We start from the raw sequence: 16411 nt of genomic DNA, 5'->3' as shown, positions 1-16411 counted from the left end.
AAGCCCCACATCCATCTGCACATGGGATTGCTCCATGTCCATCTGCACCATCGGATTGCCCAATGTTCATCTGTGCCATGGAGATGCCTCGCCAGATTTGCTTGCTGCCACTGAACACAAGTGGATGAGCCCTTCCTCTGCCTGCTGCCAGCACCTGTCCACATGTCCTGGGTGTGAGCATTGTACCCCATGTTGGAGGCATCGGGGTGCTCTCTGGCTGGGGGGACCCCCCTGTGTCCTGTGGGGAACACGTGCTTCGTTCAGGCGAATAGCAGCTGACACCACCAGCAGACGAAGGACCCTGGTGATGGGGTGCTCTTTACACCTCCGATTTTATTTCTTTAATCGTCTAAGGAAGATGACCTGCTGCTCTGCTGAAGAACAGGAACTAACAAGATGCAGGAATGAGCTTGTTTCAAATCACTGAACTCCCCCCAGAGAAAGAGGCAGAGAAAAACACCCCTTGTTTACAACAGCAGGGACTGCTTCTCGTCCTGTCTGATAGACGATCGCTAATACCTCTCGGGATACTCGCAGCCCAAATCTGTATTCCAGGATGTTGTCACACCGAATACAACATGCAGATGGAGTGGGCGCCGTGCATACTAATACACCGCCTCACCACATTGATATTCGCCGGTGGTGAAGGATCCTTTGTGGGTTTTTTTTATGATTTCTCTTTTATTAGAAGGAAGCTAAAGGCATTTAAAAAAAACGAATGACAGCGACACAGGCTAAATATCAAAACTCCACCTTTACGACTCCTTTTTATTGAAAAAAATAACATAAAATTCAGAAGACTTCTGTCAGACCATTTTGTTTCTTTAGAGCTCACTCTTCCAAGAAAAATAAGTTTTCCAAACCGCAAAGCCTTTCTGTCCAGGAGTGACAGCATTATACCTGCCTGACCATGACAGTAGGGTTGTGTGTCTTTGGACTGGCCCTTCTTTTCCTTCATCAAATGCCGAGGAGGAGGCTCTCACCAGGGTAGGAGGTGCAGGGCACCATCGAAGAGGTGCTAAGTCAAGGCTTGCTGCCAACATTCACTTCCCTGCGTCAACAGGAGACTGCCAGGTGCTTGGCCGTAGCTGTTTGACTGCACTGTCCAGGTCACTTAGGAAGTCTCCTCCATCAGCAACGTCATGGAGAAGCGTTTGAGATGCTCTGGCTTTGCCTTGTGCGGGGATGGGGCGGGAGCTGCAGGCAGCGGTGGGACCTGGGGCAGGAGGCTCTGCCTTACAGCTACTGCTATGTCTTTGTGGACCGAGGAGTGATGCAGATTTGGGTCCCTTGGATGCTTTGCCAACGTGGAGGAGCTCTGCCAAATGTGGGCAAAGAACCAGTGGGGAAAAAAAAAAAAAAAAAGAGGAGAAAGAAAACAACTAAGTGTGGTCTAAAAATGAAAGCTCCCATTTCACGTCGCTTTCTGATCTGTGCTGTGGTTGGCACTAGAGTCCCATTCTTTGATCCCAAAGGGGAAGGGATGGCTCAGTTATTCCCCCCGCCCAAAGTTTTGGTTTGCACAGAATAAAAGGAAGAAGGTGGCATTTCTGATCAAAGCGAACCAGCTCCACAGACCTTTTCTCCAGGCTGGGATTCATCTATCACACAGGGTCCTGGTGGGTTCGTCTGCCATGTGCTAGTGCTGGGAGGTGCCCTTCGCTGGTGCACCCTGCCAGGGTGGATCCTGGCCTCCGGCTACTGCTTGTAGCTGAAGCTCGGCTGCGGTGCCTTGCTCCTCTGGCCACATCCCACTTCTGCGCTGAGCAGCAGCACGTGGATGTGGCCGATCACCTAGGCTGCCTTCAAGTGAGCCCACCTCACGCTCACCCCTGATCCTGTCCTTTCACAGAAGTGCTTTGCAGTTGTCAGCTCCTTCGCTACATTTCTATGGCAACTGCAAAAACCTGAGCCCTTTTGTGTCTTTTTTTTTGTGTGTGTGTGTGTGTCTCTGTTGGCTTTGTCTTTTTTGCATGTAATGTTACATCAAAAAAGGGACTTTTTGCCACAAAACCCCTGCTCTGAGCTTGGCCCAAGGTCTTGGTGTGAGAATCAGTGGACAAGATAGTCATGTCTGGACTGGGTGTTGCCTTCAGTTGGCTTCACATTGCCCCCTCCCTTCTGCATCCTCCGGTGCCAGCCCCACTGTGTTACTCGCCTCATTCCCCCCCCCCCCCCCCAAATCGCCATTGGTAATTCAACTGCATTGTTTCCCCCGGGCTTTGCCGTATCTTTTATACAACCCCATCCCTGGCGGTCTGTGCTATGTGCGATGGAGGAGGCAGCAGCTTTCTCAATAGCAGTAATTAAAATGAGATGTCGTGCCGCTGCAAGTGAAGGTGAACTCAGCCACCCGCACATCCAAGGCGAGAGCAAGCTTTTGAACGTGGAAGAGGAGCACGTATTAATAGCATTATTACGTGCCTCTTCCTAGAAAAAAAAGGAATGTATTTTATGCCATTTAATGACCTTCAAATTAACAGTTCTTTGAAAGCACTTATGTATATTTAATTTTAAATGTTGCTGCAAGTCAGAGCAGGGCTTGCGATGAAAACAGCAGGCAGCCGGTTTTTAAATAAGAGCGAGCTCAGACCATTATTTCTGAGCCTGTCAGCTTTTGGTGCTTGTAATACTCCTTTCCCTAGCAGAAAACAGGGCTGTCATTCCCCCTGTCCCCCTTCCCTTCTTCTCTGTCTCTGCTCCAGGAGCTCCCACACGCTGGCCTGAGCCCCACGGGATCTCCTCTTCTTCTCTCTGCTCCTCTGTGGGGCGATGGCATCTTCCCCACGAACTGGTGTGGAGGATGCTGCTCCTGGGTGTTTGATTCAGAGGGAGGGAAGGGTTGTTTCAGGGTTGGTTTGCAGAGGTCTCATCAATAAAGCTGTCCACATGCCTGCCTGCCTGCTGGCTGAGGACATCCCTGTGGGAGCCAGGGGAGCATCACAGCTGGCCTCTGGCCTGGGATAAATCATTGGGCATCGCTTATGAAGGTTTTTTTTGCACTGCCACAAACGCCATTGTTTTGTGATGGGGACAGACATGTTTGCGTTCGTTAGGGTCTGAATTAAGGCTTTTGCCTCTGATCCATAAAAGCTGCTGATATATTTGAGCCAGTCTATGTTCACTTAGAAATCGTTACTCTTAAACATTGAATTTGACTTAAAAAAAAAAGGATCTATCAGTTTCTAAGATGAGGAATGGATTTACAGACCCTGCGGCAGATTTTCAAGCTCTCAGAAATGTACTGTAGCTCCAAGGCCACCCGTGCTCGTTAAACTGCAGATGGAAAGATAGGTGGTTGGGGCCAGGGTTTCACATCCAGCTCATGCACTCGTCCAGGTGCTGCACGTCTCCTGCTCCCGTAATGTCCTCACTGCACAAGGAGCCGCAGGGGATTATTTAATGCCTGTGTCATCATCTGCTTTGGTGCCTCTTCTATGAAGGATCCTGCCAGGAGGGATGCTGATCTAATTACGACTTGGGTGCCTTCCAGATTGTTTTCAAAGAGCCTGAAGCAGACCTTCTCCATCAGTTCCCAATGAGTCTCCTCTCAATTTCGGGAGAGCCAGAAACTTCTCGAGCAATGATGGAGGTAATGGAGGAGAGATGAAGTCCACACTGATGGGACTCCTGTGACGAATTGTTTCACCCTGTCAGTGGTTTCTCTGTTGCTCCTGTTCCAGCTTATGTTTTTCGTAGAATTGGTTTGGGTTGGAAGGGACCTTTAAAGATCATCTGGTCCAACGCTCCTGCCATGGAGGAATGTCTGTGCCTGTCCCTGTTCAGCTCAACATCTTCCAAAAGCTGTCTCTGGGAGGTGTGAGAGCTGCTGTCATGTTGTGCTATCCCATTTTTGATGCCCTTGGGCTTTGGTTCTGCATCTTTGTCTTGTGGGAGGTCTGCTGGCTCGTGTCCGTCATTGGACCCTGATGGGCTGTGTTGCCATCCCAGGGTCTGGTGTGGTGGAAAGAGGAGCAGGCATGGCTGCTCCAGTCAGGAGAGGGCCTCCTCTGCTTTGTATGGTGGGAGGAGATGCGAGATGGGAACCAGGCACATGCCTTTGGGGACTGTAAGCATCCGTGGCATTAAATCTTGTCTCTTGGTTCATGTCAGAGGAGCAGATTCGTGCTGGGGCAGGGAATACATCCGCCTATGGTGACCATGGTGCCCTTCAGCTAGGCCCTTCTGAGTTGTCAGAGCTGCTGGCACTCTGGGGACAGTGTCCCAGGGCCTTCTGCTTTGGCTGGCTGTCCTCCACAGAGCAGCATCACGAGCATCCCTCCAGCCTGGGTGTAGCTGCCCATTACTCCCTGTCTGTGTTTGAGCATCTCCACTGCTTCTGCTCTCCTTCCTCTGACCATCAGCATTTAAAACACTGTGAAGCCCTTGGCTGTCCATCCCCCTCTGCGTGGCTCTGCTGTAGTGGCTGTTTTAGGGGTATCACCAGGTCCCAGCAGACCCTAACGCATGGACAGCAAGTGGAGGATAAACCAGCTGCATTGCTAGGTGAGATGACCATGGACAAGGCGGCCCCATCAGTGGCAGAGGTGGGATGGCATTGAGGTCTCCTGGCCCGTCACTGAAGGGAAATGCTGGAGGAGGTTAATCTGAACAAACCAGCTGCATGAATTTTAAGTGGATTAGCTGAACTCCGCTCGTTCCCAAAACAGACGTGCCCTTTCGGGCCGGACGTGGAAGTGGATTAGGCAAAAATCTACTTAAGGCTGTGTTAATTCTAGATAAGTGTAGGGGGATTAACGCCTGTCCACTTAAAAAAATTAATTGGAGTGAACTCTTCTCCGTGTCCCCAAGTAAACAAGGCTCAGCAGCTTTTTCCCTGTCCACTGGCCCAGGCTGTGGCTTTCCCTTCTCTGCTCTCCCATCCCCGCACATTGCCCAGGAGCTGACATCACAGTGGGGGTGAACCTGCTCCTCTCTCGATGATTATCCTCAAGGGTCTCATTAGGCAATTGAACCCTTGTGTGAAGGTAGGGGAGAGAGGGCAGGAAAATTATGGTCACCATCAGTGCAATTATCAATGCTAATTAGCGCCGAGCGGGACTGATGGCGGGAAGTGCAGACCATGCCAAGTGTTGTCTAAGGAGCAAGGTGAGCCTCATGTCAGAAATGTGGGCTTGAGCCTTGTGGGGGCTTCCACAGGCAGGTGGCCATGAAATGTGCACATATCTGTTTGTTTATTTTTCCACACCACGCTTTGGCTGAACTCTTTCCAGATTCCCCAGCCTAAATATTTGGGGAGGTGTCCACAGCCAGAGGCTGCTGGTGGGCAGGGACTCCAGTCTTCTGGCTGAGGTTAGTCCCTGGGCAGCAGCACTGTGACCCAACCCCGGTGGTGCCCAGATGGGGACGGGGCTCCGGGAGACTCCTGCCCCAATGTCCCAGTGGAGCGGTGGTGAGGTTCAACTCCCCTTTGTGAAAGGGTTGGGTGAGGGCCGTAGCCGGGATGGTGCCTGAGGAGGGCTAGCAGGAGTGGTTAGTGATACGGCGATGGCTTTGGGGCACTCCCAGAGCTGGGGGCAGCTCCACACATGCCTCCATCCCTTCCCCGCTCCCACCTGCTGCTCCCCTTTTCTGCAGCAGTGCTTCGGAATAGCAGCTGGGTGTGCAATGCTGTCCATCCTTTGATTGTTTTGGGTATTTGCAATTCTGCCCCAGCTGCCCTATTCCCATGAAAGCAGAAAGGGAGAAAGCCCTGGGGGCCAGTGTGCTGTCCACATCCCAGCCACACTGTTCGCTCCCCTATGGCCACACTGATGCTGATAACACCTTCCTTTACAGGTTGCCTTCTCGTCTCACAAACGTGGCCTTTTTATTGCTATTTGTGTCACACCAACACTTGCAGGCTGAGATCAAAGCCCTCTGTGTCATGCCGCTTTGCAGGGGCTCCCACGCCAGAGCACGGGGAGGAGGATGTCTGATGGGGCGGGGAGGTGATTCGGTGGCTGCGTACCTGGGGGATGCTCGACTGCGCTGCCCGCCGTCTTCCCCCAGCTGCTCATGACCTGTCCCTCAGGTCCTTTGGGCTCAATCCTTTGGGGTTGGCCCAAATCATGCATAGCTGTCCCCGATCATTTTTGCCAGGGCGAAGGGAAGGGCTGCAGCTGCGGTGGGAGATCTGAGCCAGCAGCCACCATACTGGGGGAAGGCGCAGGCTCCCCACGGGAATAAAAACCCCCAAACCCTTCCCCAGCTCCCTTGCTGCTGGGCGGATTCGGCGGCTGTGGCTAAATGAGCTGGGAAGGGCTGCCGTGGGAAGGTGATGGTGGAGCCGGGAGCAGCACCCAGGGCTGGAGCCCTTGCTCAGCTTTGGCTTTAATGTGGCTGAACCCACAGCCGATATAAATCGCCGTCACCCCACGTACTTGGGTGCAACCACCCTGATTTACACCAGTCCCTGGGGACCTGCCCAGCTCAGCAGCATGTTCAGCATCATCTGCTGTGCCCTGCATGTGCTGCCTCTTGTAAAACATTATTTGTATTTCTGTTGTCGCTTTTTTCCAGCCGTTTAGCTGTTCTGCTCCCATTAATGTTGATGGGAGCCATGAGACTGATTCTCCAAGTACGGCACCAAAAATGGACCCTGGTGCATAAGAAATACACAGCAGTATCTTTTCCCCAGCCAAAGCTCTTTTTGTTTTTTTTTGGTTTTTTTTAAGATAATCTAAATTTCTCTTACCCTTTCTTCCATGCCCCCTTTTCTGCCAAACACTAATTACTAAATAAAAGTTTCATTACTTACCTGGGTTTGCTAAAAAAATTATTTCCATTCAGGAGAATGATGGATTTTAATAGGAGTGAAATGTCAGACACAGCTGGAGTTGTTTTTTGAAAGCATCAGTATGTTTGGAGAGGCACAGAGACTCCCGGCAAGAATTATGCCAGTGAGCCCTGGTTATCGGTGGCCCAGCAAAGGGACGCAGCAGTCAATTGCTTTGTTATTTAATGTGGCATCCTTATGTTTCCAAGTTGCAGTTGTATATTAAAAGCATCTTTGCCTCTCCAAAGTGGCTAAATAATGGGTTTTTGCTGCTGCGCCACACATCTTGGTTGCAGGGTGAGAAGGAGGTGCTCCTGGGGTTGCTCTGTGCCTGCTTTAGACCCAGGGGTGCTCATATTGCAGTGGGAGGGGGGAAAAAAAGCATCTTCACTGCTGGGGAACACGGTAACCTTCCCGCCCCCAAAATCAAGCCTCAGCCTCCGCTCTCTGAAGCATCTCGGCTTCACAAAGAAATGTGTCTCTTCTCTTCCTTTTTTTCCCCTGAGGAAAAATTGAGAGCTTTCAGTGAAATTGTCGTTTTTCTGACAGCATATTAATTAATCACTGCTCTCTTTTTTTTTTTTTTTTTTTTTTTTTTTTTGAGGGGCTGTGTCTGCTGTAAGAAGTCTTTGGGTTTCGCTGGGTGCAGTCCCCACCGGCTGCGGGGCAGGGGGCTGGGGGGGACGGACTCAGTTTCGCGGTGGGTCTCAGCTGCGAAGGAGCAGCCTGCGTTTCTGGGGAGGTGCTGCATCTCTGAGCATGGGACATGCTTATTCTCACCCTCTTCTTGTTTCCCTCCCTCTTGCCTTGCAGGGGTGTTGAGTCCAGCATCGCAGCTGGGCAGCAGCGCCAGAGAGGGGATTGACACTGGTCCCCAGGGACCGTTTCCCCCCCCTGCCACCCACAAGATGATGATCTGGGAGGTCTCCGCAGCACCCCGGGAGCCCCGTCCGCCCCCGAGCCACGGCGTGCTCTGTGCCAGCCGGCCGTACCCTGTCCTGTACATAACCAGTGAGATGTCTGTAAAAGGTTTCACCCCTTGTAATTTTTTTTGCCCTCCTCCCCCCATCCCCCACCTCCTTCCCCAATTTGTTGTGTTGAAATTGTCGGAGTTTGTAACAGTAACTTTCAGAGAATATTGTACTAAAGAGAAAATTGCACTCAATAAAAATGATGAAATAAGCCTGATCCCTCTCCTTCCCCTTCCCAGGGGCAGCCTTTCTGCTGCCGGTTTCTCTTCAGCTCGGAGCTGGGTGAATATTTGCCATGAATATTCATTTGGGGAACTGGCAGCGCTCCATCGCTCCTTGACTTACCTCAAATTTTGATGTCTATCAGATTTGGCTCTCCGGTTTGTAAATGAAGTGACTTTATTCTCGGCGATCCCTATCGGCAGTTGCTTGCTGCAAAAAGCCAGGAGAAGGAATTTTCTTGGCACAGATTTTTCTGCGAAATATGTTTCAAAGCCCTCATGTGCAATCACTTGGGGAAGCCATGCTGGAAGTGCTGACTGGGATGAAAGTGCTGTCCGCGCTGGGGGAGCATGGCAGCTCCTCGCTTCCCGAGTCTTGCTGGAGCCTGTCAATTAAAAGGCCGATGTTCAGCTTGAACCTGCTTGCCTTAAGGATTACTGTAAATGATTGCAAGAAAATGGGTTTTTCCTTTTGCATTGGCTGTGCTCAGGCATTTTATCCAGCTGGGACCACACAGCCCATCCAGGTGATGCTACCTGAGGGTAGCTGACCCTGCCAGCATTGGGAACATCCTCCAGCCGATGATGAGGGCTAAAACGGGAAAGTTTTATAAATGGATAGATTTAGAAATAGGCAACCACCACCCAGGTATTTGGGGTTAAGAAAGAGGAGCTGCTACTGGGAGAGCTTTTGAGGAGGGGGTACGGGCTTCCCATGCCCTGTGGTTTTGGGGTGATCTTCCAGGGAGAGGGAAACAGGCGCTGGTTCGGCCATAGGTGGGGCTGACATGTCCCTGAGGTCTCTGCTGCCCTGTAATTCTCAGATCAGTAGTATTGCTGATGTAGGGCTTTCTCACAGCTGCTATCAAGAGATCTTTCTGAGTTGCTGTGTCTCCAGGGTCATTAAGAGCTGGGGGGTTTGCTATAGGGTTTTTTGAGCGAGCAAGTTCCACACGCTCATGGTGTCAGCTCCAGGTCCCTGCAGGCAGGACTCTGCTACCCTGGGCACAAATACGCACAGTGAGGTTTGCTTCACACTTTGTACGCAGGGGGAGAATGGCAGTCCCAGAGTAACTGGGGTTTTGGGTGTTTCAGGGTTGTTTTTTGCCAAGCCCATCCTGACCAATGAAAGCAGAGCACCGCTGCCATAAAATCCAGCCTCCTGGCAGGTCTTTGGACATGCAAGATGCAAATGGGCAGCGGCTGATGGAGGGCAGAGCTGAAGTTGTTTGTGCTTCCTTAATTGAGTAGATACTTAATTTAATGGGCTACTAGTGTGGTTTAAATGGATATTCATGTTTCTTGAATCCTCTGGGATTTGGGGTGCACAGAGGGTATATTACGCAGGTTGCCCCCAGGTTTTCCTGTTAAGTAACCAAAAGACATTTACAGCCAGTGCTTAACGTTCCCAAAGTAGCTTGTCTGGGAATAGCCTTTTAATAGGGTCTGGAGGAGCCCTGCTGACAGTTTGATGGCTTAATGGGGCTCTGAAGGATGGCCGGGGAGCCAGGGCAGCTGCACAGGGTTACTAGCAGAGCCAGGAACCGCTTAGCAGAGCACAGCTGGGGCAGGGCTTGGGGCCAGTCCTGCCCTCACCGGGCAGCTGCCTGGCCCAGAGCAGTCCCCAGTAGAGCCTCACCTCGCCCATATGGGTTTATACAGCTGTAGGCTCTGGCCCTGGTGTTTTTTTTCCCGACAGGCTAAGCGGTCACCAGCTTCGCCTGCATCCCAACTGGAATGAGATGTCATTTACCAAGGCCACGCAGAGTCCAAAAAACTTTTCCTGAGCTTTGAATATAGATACAGGCAGCTGTCACAGCCAGAACAGAGACTAACTCTCAAAATGAAAAATCTTTCCTTCATGGCTCTTGGGTTTGAAAAATGGAAGCAGCATGTTGGCTTCAATTACTCTGCAGCAGCTCCCAGAAATTTCAATATACCTGATACTCTGGCACACCAGCTTGATGCCAGCCTAACTCAATCGCCATCAAGTAGAGTAACTGCTGATTTACCACACCGCAAGCAGAAAATTGAGCCGGGACTGCTCTCAACACGGGGCAGAGAGGAGGAACGCTGCTGGCCTGGCTCCCCGGGAGGCATGATGCTCTCTGGGGTGCAATGAGGGGCTCTCCCTGGGGGTGGGGGGTTCACCTGTGGGGTGTGGTGGGAGCCACTTCCTCTTAATCCGTTGCTGAGGGGCAAGCTGCTCCCTGCAAACAAGGCACAGGGCACAGCTCTGGCCTGAGGACAGCCCTGACCCAGGGGAAGAGAGGGACCAAGAAGCTACCCGCTGCGCAGAGGGACGTGGCAGTGAAGGAGGGGGGGGTCGGAGGCACACACATCGCCAGTTCTCTCCCACCTCCCCTCCCTCCCGCACTTGGCAATGAAAGACAAATAAAAGACAAGCCCAAGAGGACTATAGGCTAAATTGTAATTGGAGCAATATGGTCTGATTATAAAGTTATGTGCCAACCCGCATTAAATGGCAGCATCTGCTGGAATTATTGGAGATGCCTCATCGCCTATTAAAAGTGCTGGGTTTTTCCTGGAGGAGAAGCCAGGCAGGCGGCAGTGGTGCTGGAGAGCCTGTGCCGGAGCCAGGAGGGCTCAGATGGAGCAGGGCTGAGACTGCTGCTGTGTCAAAATCTCCTCCAGGCCCTGTGGGAGAGGTTTTGGGGGATGCTCTCAAGAAAGCCACCTTCTATCCCCGGCCAAATTGCTTGTTTCTGTTTATCAGGTCAAACTGCATACACCTCCTGAACAACATGCACGTGAATGCACCAACGTGTGTATGCACACAGCTGCACACGTGCATAGCTTGCATCCTTCCTGCACCCCAAGGTGCTTGGGATGGGGTGGGATTTACATCCTCTCAATTGCTTTTAGCTGGTTTCCAGTTACCAACCTGATTAATCCTGCGTGGCCACTCCCTCGCTGCCCCCAGAGTCACGACCAGCGCTGGGAACCAAAACCCCCAGCCCTGTTTCAGAGCCGGTTGGGCAACCCCTTGGTGTGATTGCTTCTGCTCACACTCTGGTGTGAGGACATCTGTGCATCTCTGTGATGGGATTGCCCACAGCATCATCTGTGCCGGTGCCCCTGGGCATGATGAACAAAGGAATGAGGAAATCAGTAGCAAGAGCTTTGACCTGCAACACCTGTCCTCTGCAGAGGATGTCTCTGGGCATTTTGCATGAAGCTCCCAGTAACATGCTCTCACCAAGCTAACTGGGCAAAGAGTGTACCCCTGTGATTTGGGCATGAGGGAAGACACCTTTGAGCTGTTCCTCCACTGGCAGCTGAGCTCCTCTGCCCCACCATCAGCGGTGGAGAGGAGAGGGTAGCTTCCCTGCAGGACCAGCCCTTTGGTAGCACCTCTCGCACCTGTCTGGCCCTGGAGGAGCAGGCAATGCTTTCTGCTATGAGGTGCACCAGACTGCGGGCATTAACCTGGGTGGGAAATTGTCTCTGCCGTCACCCCCACCTTGGGCACTGTCCCTGCTGCTTGCAGACCTGCTGGGGGTTCTGGTGCCTCCTTGTTAGCCCCCTCTGCCTGGCCTCACGGCAAAGCAGAGCTGCAGGTGGGGTTGGGGAGGGGATTAGCTTCAGCCCAGCTCCTGTAGGAGCAGTGCAGGCAAGCCCTTATTTCTGGTTACTCACAAGCAGGAGGGCTAAAGAGAGGGGCCTGGGCGTTCAGTGAGGGGCCTGGTGTGCTGCTGTAACCTGCCTGGCACAGGCTGCTGCCCACTGCCCAGTCAGCTGGCACCAGAGGAACATGGAAAGTGCAAAGCTGGGCTCCCCCAAACCTGTGCTGCCTGGCTCAAGACCCCTCACACCCCAGGGCTACGAGGTGGTCATTCATTACCCCAGCCGAGAGTGTGTTTTGCCCTCCCTGGACCGCTGCCGCACTCGGCACGCGGGGCTGGAGCTGCTCCCGAGCCTTTTAGCTCCTGGCGCCACGCGCAGCCCATGCATTATTTACTGTGTGCCTTCCCAGCACAGCTCTGCACACCGAATTATTCATTTCCCTCGTGGGCTTTTTCCATGGCTCTCTGATCAGAGTTTCTTAGTTCTTTATAAACACTAATGAATTTACTTCCTGATACCCTTATGAGGGAGATGGGGTATTTTATCTTCTTTATACACAGCAAATTTGAGCATATATTTGGGGACGTCAAAGCCACGTAGGCACCCCGGGAGGCCAGAAGTGCTGGTTTGCCATGGACCGGTCGTGTTCAGCACCTGGTGTGTTCAGTGCACCCTACAGCAGCTGTGAGCTCTCAGCCAGCTCTGCGTGTCCTAGTAGGAGGGTGGATGATGCCCACCCCAGTGCTGGCCCCCATGCTGGTGGTCCCCACTCAGCCTTCATCCCTGCGGCACCTTCCTCCCAGGGGACCCAACTTCCCTCCTGTAATTAGCATTTATTTGACTGCTTGGCTCTGCAAATAGATGGGTACAATGTCATGTGTGGGGACTCCACCACGTGGACTGCTGCGTGTGCACTCGGGGAAGCCTGTCTGCTTAATGCTGCAGAAGAGGGTGCAGCTTTGCATGGCAACCAGGTCTATAATGGCTCCCCAAATGCGTGTCCAGCTAGAGATTCTGCTGGGAGGTGGCCGAGCCTGTTCTTAAAGCGGCTCCTGTGTTGATCAGTAAGGGTCACCAGGCAGTGCACACAAGCAATTTCTTAAACCAAATGTAACCAGATGAAGCATAAAACCATCTCGGCAGCTTCATCCACCACCATGGGATTTTTTCCCCAGGACAAGTCAGGGAGAAACCGGGCGGGTTATTTGCCTGGGACCTGCTGTCCCCAACATAGGCATTAAGCTCAGGTCTGTCTATAGCTGTAAGCGCGACCCGGGGCTCGCCCATGGGCACACCGGGAACCTCCCAGGGTGCAGGAGCATCCCATCCTTGCCTGGTCTCTGTTCCCATTTGCTGCTGGTGGCATTCCTTGATAAGTTTTCTTCCCTTCTTCTCTGCTTTCTGAATTGCACCGGGGCCACAGACCTTATTTGCTTCTCCGTTGGACCTCTTTCCTGGGTGCTGTGCGCTCCAGCACTCCTGGTGCCCCCAGGCTCCTTGCCTTTCCCAACTGTCCATTTTCCCTTGCTTGTTAGGTGGCCTCACACTGTGCTGAGTCAGCATCTTTTTGCTGCATTCGGTTCTTGTTTGCTTCCTTGTGCATGTCCCTCTGCTTGGCTCTCTGCTAGACCCCTTTCTTTTAGTTTTTCCCTTCTGCTAAGCCCCAACTGACTTGACCAGGAGTGTGGAGAGAAGCAGTGTGTACTGGAGCAGGAGGTGTCAGGTCAGCACCATTTTTAGCTTGGGGAGGATTTATTAACCTAGGGGTGATGCTTACGATAGCTGGGAACCAGCTCGGGGCTGGGAGTGCCGAACCTTGCTCGTGCAGTGCTGAGCTGCGCTAATAAGCCCAAGTGACAGGCAAGGTCACCTCTGAGCCTAAACTAATTAGCCCAGCTGTGCTGTGCTGCAGGGGTGTCAGCCTCCAGGGTGCCTGCTGGTGCGCAGGAGGGAGCTATGGCCTCCACAGGGCTGAGCCGGACTGAGGTGTCAGCAGCTGAGATCCTTCTCTGCAGGAAGAGGTGGCCAATGCTGCATCCCCCGAACCAGAGGAAGCCTCATGAGAAGCATCGAACACCCATTTCCAGCCTGTTCTCGTCAGGAACACAAATGCATCTCTGCCACTACACATAGGTATGGGTGCTACCACAACACACAGGGACAGATTCAGCTCCTCTGCAGGAGCCTCCTGCATGTGATGGGTGACTTACCCCTCTTCCCCATGCACCTGGGGTACGAGCCTGCCCAGGGACATGGCAGCTGGGTCCCTCACCAGCATGACTGAGCATTTTAGTAGGGCCTATAGCGATAGGACAAGGGGTGATGGTTTTAAGCTAAAAGAAGGTAGATTCACACTACATATAAGGAAGAAATTTCTTTGATGAGCGTGGTGAAACACTGGAACAGATTGCCCAGAGAGTCTGTAGGTGCCCCATCCCTGGAAACATTCAAGGTCAAGTTGGACGGGGCTCTGAGCAACCTGATCTAGTTGCAGATGTCCCTGCTCATTGCAGGGGGATTGAACAAGATGACCTTTAAAGGTCCCTTTCCAACCCAACCCATTCTATGATTCTATACTGAGCCTTCAGTGTGCCAAACAAAACCAGATACATCCAGCAGTGTGTGGAGGAGATCCGGCCGTGTGTGTGCCCACTAACATGAGGGTTGGGGAACAAACCTTGTACTGTTCAGGGTAAGAGTCTGAGCATCCTCCCCTCCATCCTCCCATCTCCTCATAAAATGGAAACAAACATCCTTCTCCTTTCTGAAGCTGTACCCACCAGTGCCTGAGCTCTGGGTGAGCTCTGGGCCAGCCTGCGGCCGAACTGTCTCAGTGTCATGTCATGCACAGCTGTTCTGCCAGCAGCGCGCCTCTGATGCTTTGTAGCTCCAGCACCCACCTTCCCTCTCTCAGCAAAGCTGCCTGCGAGACGCTGCTCTCATTAGAGCGGAGACACCCGTACAGATAGCCATGACAAGCAGCAATTATTGCATTGACAAAATAAAAGTTTTGAGTTGTTTTGCAAATATTTTTGAAGCCCCGATACAGCAGCAGAAGTAGGCGTAATTACACATAAAAATGTATCTCCTTTATAGTCTTTTAATTATCTACTCAGGTGAACCATAATTTGAGGGGAAAAGCTTTAAATCTGTTCATTTCTAATAATAAAAAATGAGGTGGGAGAGTGTTATTTTAATGTAATTAAGCGAAGATACAGCTGGATGGATGGGCTAGAGAGCAGGGATCTGCGCTGTGCTCTGGAGACCTTGGGCTCTGCTCCCTTCTCTATGACCACCCATGCCCTTCCTCCTTGCTGGGCAGTATGTTAACACCATGGTAGCAATATGTTTCTATTCACATGTGGTGTCAGTATTATTACGTGCCAATACTAACTAGTCTTCTCATCAGCCTTCCCGAGCCCAGCCTTGCCAGGACTGTCCCCGTAAAGCCTGGGACCATTGGGCGACCACCCCTGAGACTTACCTGCTCTTCTAAACCACTCTCCAGCCACATGTCAGCCCAGCCTCTGGAGGCCAATGTGGGATTGAAAGTTGTACTGGGGGAAGGGGATGGGGAAGGACAAGCCAGCTTGCAGGGCAGTGTCTGCCAGGGGTTGAAATCCTGTAGGAAATCTTGGGATCAGATGGGTTGGGAAGTGGTTAGCACTAGTGATGCTCAACCTACCTGACAGATGGTCTCTGTTACTCCATCTTCTTTCTTCACATTCTGTGTTTATTTTGCTCACCAGATTCACCTTGTGTTTCAAACTGAGATTCCCTTGGGGAGCAGGCAGGCTGGCCACCTCCCAGGACTTGGGACTCCTTGCTGGGGACCAAGGTGCCCACAACAGTGGTGGCAACTACATTGCTCCAAGCCAAGTCCTGCATTAAATCTACTTCCAGGGCTCTAGCTTCTGCAGAGCATAGGCTTACCTAAGACACTAACTACTAATTGTTTTCCTTCCCCCTCTGCCACTTCAATTTCTGAGCTGCTGTCAGGTGAGGCACCTTTTAAAATAAGTTATTTCCATCCAGTCTGCTGTAATGCATAGCTTTCCAAGAGAGGATTGAGTGCTGAACTTTATTTTTCTTATAATGGCTCCTCAGAGCCCCAGATAAGATCAAAACCTGGCTCTTCTGGGCTGCATGCTCCACAAGCGTGGTATGTGTCCTGCAGAGCCCAGAAGAAGAATAGATGATCCATCTTCTGGGGAGGAAAGCTAAGGCACAAGGGGATAAGTTGACTTTTTCAGGAGTTTGAAGGCAGTCTGTCCCAGAGATGCTGCAGGTGCTCACATTAACGCCCGCAGCTCCCTGTGTTTGCATCTCCCAGGGACCCAGCTAGCAAAGAGAGAAAGCCAGGCTGGTTTTAGTGGTGCACATGCTTTCCCAGAAAGACAGAAGGCCTTGCTGCCTATCTGTGCCACTCCTGTTATCGTGAATGTCAAACACTTCACAAACAGAGGTATTAAATGTCAGATCCTGTCCCTTACAAGACCTTCTTGTAATTTGAATGCTCAGACATGCTTGGTGGTCATCTCATTCCCGTTTCTTTCCTCTGATAAACGGTGTCCTTTGTACTAGGTGTTTTGAGGTGAGACCACAGAGCAGTGCTCTTTACACTGCTCTGGACCTTCATCCTGACATCTTCATCCTCCCTCCCTGATATTTGAAAATACTTAGGATCAGATCTCCACCTGGCCCTCTGCTTTAAGAATGGTAGCGTGCATTTTGGGTGAGGTGTTCAGATCCTGGTGACTCTGCTATCTCCCTGTGCTGGTCCCTTTAATCACCAGACCCAAGCCTTCCCTGGCAGCTGTGTCCAATTGAGAGCTCCTCTCCTCAAAAGCTCC

The 16411-nt window shown here is 51.8% G+C and overlaps 1 protein-coding gene across 2 annotated transcripts in view; it reads left to right on the top strand.

Moving 5' to 3' along the window:
- Positions 1-7960, top strand: part of EPHB1 (EPH receptor B1) — an 86374-nt gene extending 78414 nt beyond the window's left edge. The window contains exons 17-18 of one of the 2 annotated variants that reach the window (XM_069791804.1): positions 3494-3592; positions 7592-7960. The gene's annotated coding sequence lies outside the window, so the exon portion shown is untranslated. The remainder of the gene's footprint in view (positions 1-3493; positions 3593-7591) is intronic. The other variant, XM_069791803.1, reaches the window with a different exon arrangement.
- Positions 7961-16411: the final 8451 nt, after the last annotated feature.

Source organism: Haliaeetus albicilla, chromosome 9 (genome assembly GCF_947461875.1).
Source record: "Haliaeetus albicilla chromosome 9, bHalAlb1.1, whole genome shotgun sequence".
NCBI lineage: Eukaryota > Metazoa > Chordata > Aves > Accipitriformes > Accipitridae > Haliaeetus > Haliaeetus albicilla.
Note: the sequence above shows the minus strand (reverse complement) of the source record. Positions and strands in the feature narration are given on the sequence as shown.